The sequence below is a fragment of the Zingiber officinale genome, chromosome 2B, assembly GCF_018446385.1.
Source record: "Zingiber officinale cultivar Zhangliang chromosome 2B, Zo_v1.1, whole genome shotgun sequence".
NCBI classification, from domain to species: domain Eukaryota; kingdom Viridiplantae; phylum Streptophyta; class Magnoliopsida; order Zingiberales; family Zingiberaceae; genus Zingiber; species Zingiber officinale.
This window is the reverse complement of record NC_055989.1, coordinates 103951121-103964175: the sequence shown is the minus strand read 5'-3', so window position 1 is coordinate 103964175 and position 13055 is coordinate 103951121. Positions and strand designations below refer to the sequence as shown.

At 36.7% G+C, this 13055-nt stretch overlaps 1 long non-coding RNA gene across 2 annotated transcripts; it reads right to left on the bottom strand.

Annotated features, from left to right (window-relative positions):
* Positions 1-365: 365 nt before the first annotated feature.
* LOC122046616 lies at positions 366-3888 on the bottom strand. 2 transcript variants are annotated; one of them, XR_006130324.1, is made up of 5 exons: positions 2045-3888; positions 1822-1951; positions 1453-1746; positions 1262-1363; positions 366-1167 (listed from the first exon to the last, which is right to left on the bottom strand). It is a non-coding gene; the product is annotated as an uncharacterized LOC122046616 (long non-coding RNA). The 2 variants fall into 2 exon arrangements; XR_006130325.1 differs by having other exon boundaries at positions 1453-1741.
* Between the last annotated feature and the right edge of the window lie 9167 nt (positions 3889-13055).

Here is a 13055-nt window from a genome sequence, read left to right as displayed (position 1 = left end):
ATTCTGTCTGTATTCTGTCGGAAATCAAAAAAAATTGCAAGTTCAATATGTTTACACGCTCTTCCCTATATACAATTTCCAAATATACAAAAACTATCAGACGATGGCATTGTAATACAATCCACACATACAAACAGATTAAATATAATCTGCACACATACATCATATAACAATCACACACAAATAATTACACTTACAAAATCCACACATAAAAATACATTCCATACATCTTAATGATTCATTCTTCTTCATACAATCCATAAGCACAAATAAACTAACATTCATACTAATAGAAACAATTATAATCATTTAAAAGAAACAAATCTACATAATACATCTGCAAATATCTATATCTAAATCTAGGTTTACAAAATACATACCGCAATAAAAAGTACTCCAAATAATACAAGAACACTATATAATAAAGAAAATCATGTAGAAAGTCAAATACAAAATGATCATATTAATGTATAAATAAACAGTTTGCATATATATGTATAGCGAATTTTATATGAAATGATACCTAAAACAAAAATGAGCATATGATGACATGAAGAGCCAATATGAATAGAACCGAACGTGATTCTTGAAACATATAGTAATAAAATATTTAGAAAAAACATATTATAATATCAAAACAGAATAAATATATTACCACGATCTATATATGATAAATCAAAAACTAAAGTATAGTTGAACAAACCTCAGAAAAAGCTAGTCATCACCATCTGATGGATCTTGAGTCTCCTGTGACTCAAAACCATGTGATGTCGAAGTGAAATTAGCCACGATCACTCACATCTGGGCCGTCATAGCTTCATTACTCTTGCCATGTTCGGCTCTCTTCTTCTCCTCATCAGCTCTCCACCGATCCATGTCGGCATCCTCTGATCCATTGATTTTAATTGAGTACACAGTTCTTGATTTTCACATCTTAAAGACTACATCTCACTAGAAGAAGAGGAACTAGCAAAGCAACCCATTGGATTCCTCAAACAATCAAATGCAACTTTGGCATGAGACCCAAGGTCGTAGAGGGTAGAGTTTTTTGTCCTTCCACCGATAACATCATAATAAATCTCATTTAGAGCATCGGTGGATAGAGACTGACTTTCCGCTCTCTGATGATAGCTGAGATGCTTAAGTCACCCTATCTGTCATTTGTTGCTGTATAAAAAAAATATAATATCCAATTAGATCAGTATTACTAAATACTAATCAAGATATAAATGAACAACTGTAATAAAGTTAATAATCTTACATGTAGAGTCTGAGATCGAGAATTAACAAATGACTCATCCTTCTTCTTATAGGTCTTTAGAATGACCTTCATACACGTGGGTTGTCGGGTAAGCTCACGCTCCTACATACAAAATAATTTTGGATAAAGTTATACAAGTTTGGTAATAAATATAAAATTTGTTACAAAGTATAATTCTAAATTATACTTACCAGGTCTATGGCATGCTCAACAATGGATTTGAGACCTGACATATGCTGAGTTGTTCTAGTGCTCAGGTCACCTGGTTCTATATTTCTATTCTCTTTTGCCTTTTCAGTATTTGTTTGTCACCTTTCTATAGCCCAGGTGGTCATCCATGCACTCCATATAGCCTCAGAAACATACGCAGGCCTAGTGCCCTTCTTTCTCATATAGTATATATGATCTCTGTAAAGTTTGGCGCAGTAAGTATTCCATGTAGCTTTAAATTTCTCTTCTTGCTCGTCCTCCCATGTATATCTTTTCTTCAATTATAAGTTAAACATTTAGTTTAAATGATAACTATATTATAGAATATCAAATATATTAAATTTACTTACCATAAATTTATTATAATAAAATAGCTTCATCTCCTGGTCTATATGCTTCCATGTAGTACCAAACTCGCAAACTCGTTCCTTAAATTTTTCAGTGATATATGTGACAACTCAGTGGCCATCTAGAGTGAACCTGCATGAAATAATATTAAGTTATAAGAAATATATTATAAATAAAGTCATATATGAACTTGAATTATTAATAAGAAAAAAATACTTATCAGACCCTGATAACTTTAAGGACCTTATAGCCACGAGATGCTATAGCCTACTGCTCTGCCATAATAATATCTACAAAATAACATTACAACACATCACATCATAATAAGGTTTAAAAACATGATAATATAAATACAAAATAATATGGAAGCATAACTTACTTGATGAATAATAATGTTAATATTTAATCATCATTAACATCTGACAAATTAACATTAACAGTTTTTATGTCCTCATCGCTAAATGAGCTTAGTTCAACTTCATCCTCACTATTGTACATCTCTCCATCATCTATCTCTTCGTAAGTGATATTAACATCTATAAGTAATTGAGAAGTAGATTGGAGTTGTAAATCAACTGAATGTCTCTCCACTTCATCATTCTGAAATGCATCATGATTTTGAGCAGTGATTGTGTTCGGCATCTCTATGGTCGAGCGAGGCATGATTCAACAAACAGACAACCATTCACTAGATCTTCTTCTCTTCATAGGGTATTCAAGATAGAAAACATGACCCGCTTATACCCCGAAAATGAAAGGTTCAAACTTGTTGAATCTTTTGTTTACATTAACTTCAACTAAATTATAATTTAGATGTATTTTGGTACCTATTGTTGGGGTCGAACCATCCATGAACATTTGAACAACACACACCTCTTATAGGTAATGCAGGATATTCAATCTCTATGATTTCGTCAAGTCTACCATAGTAATCAAACCAGTATTATTGTTGTCTATAGATCCTTTGATGCAAACACTAGAATTATAGGTTAATCTCCATGAATCTCGTTGTGCCACGTGGAATTTAAGACCATTAACATAGTAACCAAAGTACACCTTTATTTTATAGAGGTGCCCTGATGCAATATTTATTATCTTATCATCTTGCACATTTGATATTCTACAGTCTTTCACCTATAAAAATAGTTATGATATAAAATAGGACACTTCTTAATAGACATGAACTAAAAAAATTTTACACATTCTCTAACTTACATATATTTGAAACCATAATGTAAATTTGATCTCTAACTTTGCAGATATCTCACTTGCACCAATTGATGGGTTTTGTAGATACAGTTATTGTTTGTACAAGATGGAAAATAAAGTAATTATATAAAATTTTGGATATCAAATAAAATAATTAAATGGAGGATAAATGTTTGATTAGAGAAGTTAACTTACTTTATGTATGGTTTGACCTCTTCACAGTTTAAGAGTATGTATGTTCTTGTAGCATGATATTCTTTGTTCGGTTAACCATCTAGAAAGCAATGCACCCATTGACTTACCAGGAAACTTGAAAATAGAAAGCATCGATGGGTCTATCGGTTAGGGAGCATAATCAGAATTTCTAGGACACTTGTGATATCTTGTTTGCACACTATCAGCAAAATAATATAAGAAGAAAGAATATACTTCTTTAACTAGATAAGCATTACATATTGACCCTTCAACTCTTGCTTTGTTACGAATATTATTTTTTAATTTTCTCAAAAACCATTTGAATGGATACATCGATTTGTACTGCACAGGACCTACTATTTGTGCCTCGTATGGTAAATGTACTGGTAGATGTTCCATTGAATAAAAAAAACTACGTGAAAATATGAACTCCAGCTTACATAATATGAGAGGAATATCTGTTTTTAGCCAAAGCATATCATCCCTCATAATACACCTCGCAGTCAAATCTCTAAAAAATAGACTCAATTCAGTGAGTGTTTGTCAAACATTTTAAGGAAGTAAGTCATGGAAAGCTATTGGAATAAGTTTTTGCATTAATACATGACAGTCATGACTTTTCATTCCAAACATCTTTAATCTATTCATATCCACGCATCGAGCCATATTTGAGGCATACTCATCTGGAAATTTGATTTCTTTCAACCAATTACATAAAGCTTGCTTACTATCTTTGTCCAATGTATAACAAGCCTTTGGAAATCTATTAGTTGTTTCATCCTGATGCAACTCTGGTCTGTTAACTAGTTCTTTTAATTTCTCATATGATTTTACAGTGTCTTTAGTTCTTCCAGGCACGTTTATCATAGTATTAAAGATATTATCGAAGAAATATTTCTTAATATGCATGACATCTAAATTATGTCGAATAAGTAGATAATTCTAATGCGGTAACTGATAAGCCTTAAATACTCTACGTGTCACGAATGGTCTTATCAAATTAACACAATGTTTGAAAACCCTCAACTACTCAAAGATATGACATAGCATAGGGCCCAAGTCGATTTTCTCAAGGAAACTAGTTGGTGAGTGTTTGATTCAGATCCAAATCTTTTCTTGGGTTCTTTTTGGGTTTTCTTCTTAAAAGTGGGGGTTGTGGGTTTTGAACTAAATCCTAGATTAAAATCAAAATGCAAACCAGTAAAAGAGATGATAATTATCTAAATCTAAATACAGCAGAATTTAAATTCAACAAGAAAGCTAAATTTCTTAACAAGGTAAAGTTACTTATCCTAAAGTAATTAGAAGATCAACTAAGCTTAAAGACCAACACAACTCAACTTGAATTTGCAGAAAATTACAGAAACACATAGCAGAATTGAAAGGCAAATCAAACACTTAGAATCGCAATTTTCACAAACAAAATTTGCTAAATTAAGTAGGGAATAAAATGCAAAATTAAAACGTGTAGAAACTGAATTGCAGCTAAATTGCAGAATCTAGTCTAATGTGCAGGACAGAAATTGCAGTAACAAGTTTGCAGGAAAAAGATGATTAAAGAATTAAATTGCAATAACAAAAATTAAAGAGTTCAAGTGCAGTAGCAAGAATTTGGAAACAGGAATTGAAGAAACAAAATTGCAGGAACAAAATACTTAATCAAAATTGCAGAAATAAAACTAGCCAAACTTAATCTCAATCAATTCTCAACACCAAACTCCTTGTCGTCACACAAGGGCCAGAATTGAAATCTTCGACTCCGGAAATCAGAGATGAAGTGAAGACAGCTGCTAAACTTGGTTCCACACTGCAGTTGAAGTCTCAATTGAAGAAACCCTCACCAACGTTGACTCCAAAAGAAGATCTGAAACTGTAAGTGCAGGAAAATTCAGGAAATCATAAATCTGAAACTGTAAAGAGCAATGGGGGTTGTTGGTGGGCTAATGATCGACGAGAACCACCGGAGAACCCCTCCGATGATCGTTGATGAAGGGTGGATTGTGAATTTGCTCCCTCCACAGTTTCCAGCACTTACAGCAGCAAGGAAGCTTCAGACGCAGAGAACTCACAATAGAAACCCTCTTAGCGAGATTCCAGCTACCTAAGGTCTGCCCAGTAGTCGTCTTAGTCTTCTACACCAACATTGACGCTTGAGAAGTTGATTGGAAGAAGATTTGGGGGCTGCGATGCGAAGAAAATGGATGCAGGAATTCTTTGGCACGATGAACAGTAGGCGCAGCCACTGTTCATCCGCGAGTTTCCTGGACTTTATACCTTGGTCCAATTGAACCAGAATTAGGGTAAATCTTGACCTGGTTTAGGGAGAATTTAGGGATTTGGTGTGAGGGTTGAACTTAGGTCAAGAGCAATGGGTTGGCTTAATGAATTTGGTTGGAGTCAAATAAAATGTGAACCTTCTCCACTTGGTTGAACTCCTCCTCTTGAGTTGATTAGGCTTCACTTGAATCATGTATCAATTCCTATATCCTACAAGACCCAATTCAAATAGTGAGGAATATATCATGATTTAAGAAATGAAATGACATTTAGCTCCAAACAATTCTCAATTTACAAACAATCTAAATTGTGTCAAGTAGCAAGTAAAATTAGCTAAAAAGTCCCTATATCAACCAAGAAAATTAGCCCAAATAAATGAGTTATCAGTAACTCCCAAAAAATACTCTTTTTCTTCCAACCATATTTGCACATCTTAACAATATATTTATTTATCTCATCAGAATCAGATTGAGATATTGGTAGAAATCAATAACTATCTATTTGTTAATGATTTGTTCACCTGAAGCATGGATCGGAGGAGGTTTTCTAACTACAATATTTTTTAGAAAATTTTTCTTGTTTCACCTAAAAGGATGATCAAGTGGTAAAAATTTACGATGATTATCAAACCAAGATACCTTCCCACTGTAAGGTAATGAAAATGCATCAGACTCTGTCATGTAGTGTGGACATGCTAATTTACCAACCGTGCTCCATCCCGACAATATTAAGTATGCTGGAAAATCACTGATCATTCATAATAATGTAGCATGATATCTAAATTAGTTTTACTTGCAACATCATAAGTCACCGACCCTATAATCCATAATTCATTCAACACAGCAATCAAAGGTTGCAAGAAAACATCTATCTTCTCTTTGGGATTAGTTGGACCAAGAATAAGAACTGTAAGGAACATAAATTCATCTTTCATGCACATCCATGGAAGTAAATTGTATGTGTTACTATAACTGGTCAAGATGAATGTTGTTGCCCTGACTGACTAAATGACTAAAATCCATCTGTAAAAAAATCCCAATCTCACATTACATGGTTCATTGCAAAAGAGGGAAATACAACATCAAGATGTTTCCATGCAGGAGAATCACAAGGATGACACATTATATTTCCATCGTGCTCGTGCTCATGATGTCACATCATATGGTAAGCTTTAGGAGCAGATGCATACAAACGTTGAAGTCTAGCAGTTAACAGAAAATAATACATCACTTTCCAAGTAATTTTTTTCTTTTTCTGCCCTGGTATGCTAGTACCATGCTTATAACGAGGGTGTGTACAGATTTTGCATTCACTCAGATCATTTTCTTCATTCCAAAATATCATGCAATTGTTTATACAATAATCAATCTTCTCTACTGGCAAACCTAAACCTCTAACTAATTTCTTTATATTATAAAACTATCAGTCATTATGTTATCAGTAGGAAGCAATTTTGACATCAATTGACATATGTCATCATAACATCTTTCTGAAAAATGATGTTTTGTTTTCATATTCAATAACCTTGCAATAGCTAATAGTTGGGAATGACCAGAGGGAATGCCTTCTCACACTTCTCTTTCACTAGTCTTTAACATTTCATATAATTATTAATATTCGTGTGTTGGTGTTTCATTTATATTGGAATAATCAATTACAGCATTCATCACATCGTGAACCATTGATTGCATTGCAATATCATTAGTTGATGATTTAGGCATAGTAAAAGTTATGGCAGATGACGAACCACCAGAAGACCAAATTGATTTATACAAATAAGGTTCTCCGTGATAGTACCAATTGCAGTAATTTGGCACAAAACTATTTCTACAAATATGTATTTTCAAGGTATCCTTAGTCGACATAGCCGCTAGCAGGCAACAAATAGTCGGCGATCAGCACAGCCGCCAGGTAGGCACCTGGCGGCTGGTGCAGCCGCCAGCAGGCATCTAGCAGCCTCACACTGGCCGCAGGCAGGTGGCGGCTCACGCTGCCCGGCGCCGCCTCCAGTAGGCCGCTACCAGCCGCCATGCAAGCCGCTTGCATCATAAAGAGGGAGAGAAAGGGGGGAGAGGAGGGGTTACCGACGATCGGGGAAAACGGAGCGAAGGTGGCACCCGTGGGAAGAACGCAAAGGGTTAGGGTTTTCATTTTAAGTAGAAATACTGATGCAAATATATTTCCGTCAGAAATTATAAGGTTTATTGATGGAATATTAATTCCGTCGGTAAATCCAAATCTCATACCCTAAACCAATTGAGAATTATCGAGAATTACTAACAAAATGATCATTCCGTCAGTACTTACCGACAGAATAATCATTCCATCGGTAATCTCAAAGCATCTCTGACGGAATAACTATTCCGTCGGTATTCCCATCGATATTACTGATTTTTTTTTTGTAGTGTTCCTACTTTCAAAGCTCATTGTTCCACTTATGTGAGTCGCTTCTCATTGCTGACACATTGCTAACTTCTTGACAGTAAAGAATCATGTCCTCTAGTGATTATTATCCGTTGACTTGATATAAAAAATCTATTCTAATTAAGAACAATTGAATTGACTCCTTAAAGGCCAACTAAAGACACTAGCATAGTCCCATTGATTTAGAGTCAGTCAACACTTTATGTGTATCAAGTTGTTAGCAATCCTTCGCCAACACCATCTTTAAATAGAGGAAGCAAAAGAAAAGGAGGTATATATCGAGCATTGAGACTTAAGACTGAAGGTATGTTAAGTTGGAACAAATTTAATCAAGTTTTTTTAGTATTATATATATACCTGTACACCCTTATTATAGCATTTCTATAGAATGATATAAAATCCTATAAAAACTTACAGCGATCTCCCGTAGATCTGCAATCGGCGACGGCAGAACTTACTGTCAGAAGAACGATCACAGAATCGGAGAGTTCTCCGTAATTCCACGAACCAAATCCAGCAGCCTCGGATGTTCTTCTTCCTCTCATTCTTCCACACCCCCTTTCGTGAACCACCCTTGGACGCACCCTTTATATGGGAATTATCCTAGGGGTATAAGGGACTTTTTCCCTTAAGAGTAGTGGGCAACGTGGGCTTGCCCACGTTCCCCATTTCCTACATCTCCCACTCATCCAAGATAAGTCACTAAGACTAGTTCATTCAGGTAAGTCACTAAGAATAGTGAGTCACAAAGACTAAATAAGTCACATAGACTATATCAGAACATCCAATTCATACTTAGAGAAAATGGTTTATGCAACAACAAACACACTAAGTGATAGATGCTAAGAACATTGCTACACCTTACATAGTCACTCTTTGAGCAATCAACGCTAACAAAGTTGTTATACTTTATTTAGCCGCTCTTCCAAATGAATCAGAAACATTCTCATAATGGCACATAGCCTCTTTGTCCTGGTGGCACATAGCTTGTATCCAGGATACATCCCATCTCTTAGCGTCACACAACCACTATCTTGGAGATATTCTTGTCTTGCTATATACCCAGATTAAATAATCTTCATTTATATCAATATGAATATTTCTAATCCCTTATTATGATTATTATGTCAAGAGCATATTCCATATTCAATATTCATAATCATTTCTATACATAACAATAATGGGTCGACTAGTGAATAATATCAAAAGATGTAAATCTATTTAATCTTCCTTTTCAGCTAGAATTTATTCATTCTAATCAGTCTCTAGTTTTTTTCTATAGACTGAATCATCTATATCCATAGGATACATGCTAAAGTAATAGACACTGATTAAAACTTTAAATAAATAGCTAAATAGTCACTAAGGGTAAAATTGAGATTAACTTGTAAAATACCGGAACATGACGGATAATAATAAGGGAATTTTCCGGAATTTTTGGAGGCTAGAGAGGGGGGTGTGAATAGCCGACCCCAAATCGTCGTTTCTTTCTACAAAACGTGTTAGCGCAGCAGAAAATAAACACAGAAACGAAAGGGAAAGAAGACAAACCTCAAACAAGCCGATGTAATGAGGTTCGGAGATAAACTCCTACTCCTCGGCGTGTCCGTAAGGTGGACGAAGCCTATCAATCCGTCGGTGGATGAGTCCCCGGAGAACCGGCTAATAAATGCTCCTTGTGGGTGGAGAAACCTCGCCACAATACTTGTAACAACAAGAAAGGAGTACAAGGAAAGCAAGAAGCAAATACAAACAACAATATGAATGCAACACTCGCTTGCCTTCTCTGTCGACCGGAGGCGATGAAGCTCAAGCACCTACAACAGCAGGTGATTGTGTTGGAAGCTCACGCGAAGCTTCAAGCGAGCTCAACAAAGTCAAGAAGCTAACACAGCTAATCCAAGGAAGAAGAAGAAGAAGAAATGTAGAATCACCTTTTTATACTGCGGAGAAACACAGAAGAAATCTGGCCGTTGCGTCGCAACGAGACCCCGATCGGTCCACGGACCGATCAGGAACTCTCGATCGATGCCGGGACCGATCGGGCTTTATTGATCGGTCCCGCGACCGATCAGGCCCCTCTGCGCCTCGCTCTGTTCGGCTCGATCGACTCCGATCGGTCACGACCGATCAGTTATAAAACGATATACTCGATGTTACTTGATCGGTCACGCCGATCGAATATTCAGTATCCTGGATCGATCACCAATCGATCCACTCATGGTTTTCGCCCAACCAAGTCCAAACCAACATCCGGTCAATCTTGACTGTTGGTATATTGCGCCTAGCATCCGGTCACTCCCTTGACTGCTAGGACTCCCGCTAAGTGTCCGGTCAATCCCTTTGACCCACTTAGACTTTTCTCTCCGTCAAGTATCCGGTCACTTCTATGACCTACTTGGACTCCCCATCACCGATGTTCGATCACCCTTGATCCATCTGGATTTTCCTGCCGGCTTCACTCACGGGACTTTCACTAGCTTCACTCACTAGGGTTTCACGCTTCACTCACCGTGATTTCCAATCTGGCTTCACTCACCAGACTTCCCACTGCCAGCTTCACTCACGGGACTTTCTAGCCTGCCTTCACCAGGACTTTCACTTTCACCTAGCTTCACTCGCTAGGATTTTCACCTGGCTTCACTCACCAGGACTTTCCACATCCGGTCCAGAGAACGAGCTACCGAGCCCTCTCTGACCACAGTCCGGAGAACGAGCTACCGAGCCCTCTCCGTCTTTCCATGTGCCAAGCTTCCATACTTGGACTTCTCCGTGCCAAGTCTCCATACTTGGACTTTCTCCTGTGCCAAGCTCCCTGCTTTGGTCAACTCACCTCGAGTCAACCAGGTCAACCTTGACCACGAGTTGCACCCACAATCTCCCAAGCTTGTATCCTTGTCAAACATCAAGATACAACTTTTCTGTTCACGTCAAACATCGTCAAACATAACTCGTCAAACATCAAAACATAACTCGAGTCAAGTAACTCGAGTCTGGTCAACCAGGTCAACTTTGACCTAAGGTTGCACCAACAATCTCCCCCTTTTTGATGTTTGACAAAACCCATAAACAAGTTAGGTTAACCCGATAACCTAACTTAGGTTTTCCAAAACATTCTCCCCCTTGGGACATCTCTCCCCCTTTTTGACACACATCAAAAAGAGGGAATCAAGGTCAAGAGTTTCTTCCCAATGAAAGTCCCATACCTTTCATTGAAACCCTTAATTTCCCCCTTGATACTAAACTCAACACTCAACTTAGTGACAATTCCATATCACTAATCCTCAAAAGTCTTAAGGAGTAAAAATTCCCCCTTGACTAATAGGTAAAACTCTCCCTAAAGGCCAACTCCCCCTTGACCATTGCACCAACAATGTCTTGGAGAGTTTCAATCCTTTAGAGATCCGAAACTCAACTCCCAAAAACTGAAATTTCAGACACCTGCTGAAAATCAGAAATTCGGCACGCACTGATCGGTCCCCAGACCGATCAGGAACCCCTTGGATCGATTCCCAAATCGATCCTCGCTTTCTGGATCGTCACTGATCGGTCACCAGACCGATCAGGACTTCTCTGGATCGGTCCGGTGACCGATCCAGCCTCTGAAATCAGAGATTTCTGATTTTCTCCCCGGGAGAAATTCAGAAACTCACAGAAAATTACAGAAAATTCCAAAAATCATAAAATTTTGAGGATACATTCCTCATACCATATACTATCATGGAAAAATAATTTTAGATGAAAATAACTTCCATTTTCAAATCTTGATACAAAGTTCAAAAACTTTTGAAATAGTTCAAAGTTTAACTCATCTTTGTATCATCTTGCTCAATGATGAATGCTATCACTAGAAAAGCTTCATCAAGGTTTTTCAAATCAATTTTAAAATGATTTTAAACCCTTTAATTTAGGACCATAATCTTAGGACTATATGTACATGACTTGTACACAAGTTTTCCCTATGATCCTCCAATCTCTTGAATTAGGCTCATCTAGGTACAAGAACTATGTACCTTGATCCTAACTCATGATCCTAATATCTCACACACATCTAAAGTGTATCAAACACATCCAAGTCAATTTTGATGTGAGATATGGGTTTAGGTTATCTTAGGCTAAGTTCTCATGCATTTTCTAAACACCAATTTGATCTCAATATCAAATTATGTTTTTATCCTTAAATCAATTTCATTGATTATTAATGCAAGAGATGATGACATGGCATAAAATGATGTCATAAATAGAAGCATGTTCCAATTTCATGATGTCATGGCATAAAGTATAAAAGTTAAAATAAGCATGACATATAATTAGCCTAAGCATGATCATGACATTTCGAATGATAATAAGTTAAACATGATGTCATGGCATGGCATATGGCAAACAATCATGGTAAGTTAGCACAAATAAAATACCTAAATTACCTATCTAAGTATCCTTAACACCTTAGCTAACTTAAAATCTAAACCTAGATTGCTCAAAGTGCTTCAAGAAAATGCCCAAACCTAAGTTGGCATTCCTATTTTTCTTGATTAATTTATGTCACTTAACATTAAGTATATCCTCAAATATTGGCAAATTTCATATTTCCTCAAGAATAGCACCTTTTTAATTAAGGCCTAGATTGTCTTAAATTCCTAAGAGAGTACCAAGACCCCAACTTGGTATTTCTCTAGGTTTTCCTAACTTGTGCCAATAAAGATTAAAGTCGATATAATTTTTTTCAAATATGGCACAATTTACTCTTCAAGGAGTAAATGATAAATCTATTTCATTTTCAAAGGTTCACAAAACCTTGAAAATGTTCCTTGAGTGTCAATTTCCTCACAGTTGGGTTAACTACCCTTCTAATCGGAGTTGACACTTTCTAACCCATCTATGGGGTAGAGAAGATGCTCCTAGGAACCCAATACCTATTAGAGCTCATTGGGTTCACTAAATATTCACTAGGGATAACTTCCCTAGCAACCCTCCTAATGACCCTCTTAGGCTTTAAAGCCTTGGCCATTTGGGACTCATCAAGATCAACTCTAGGGGTGACTCCCCTTGTGACCTTGGTGTTGGTCTTCCTAGCCCTAGGTGATGTTCCATAATCGAATGGAACATTATGATAGGTGGGCTTGACCATTTG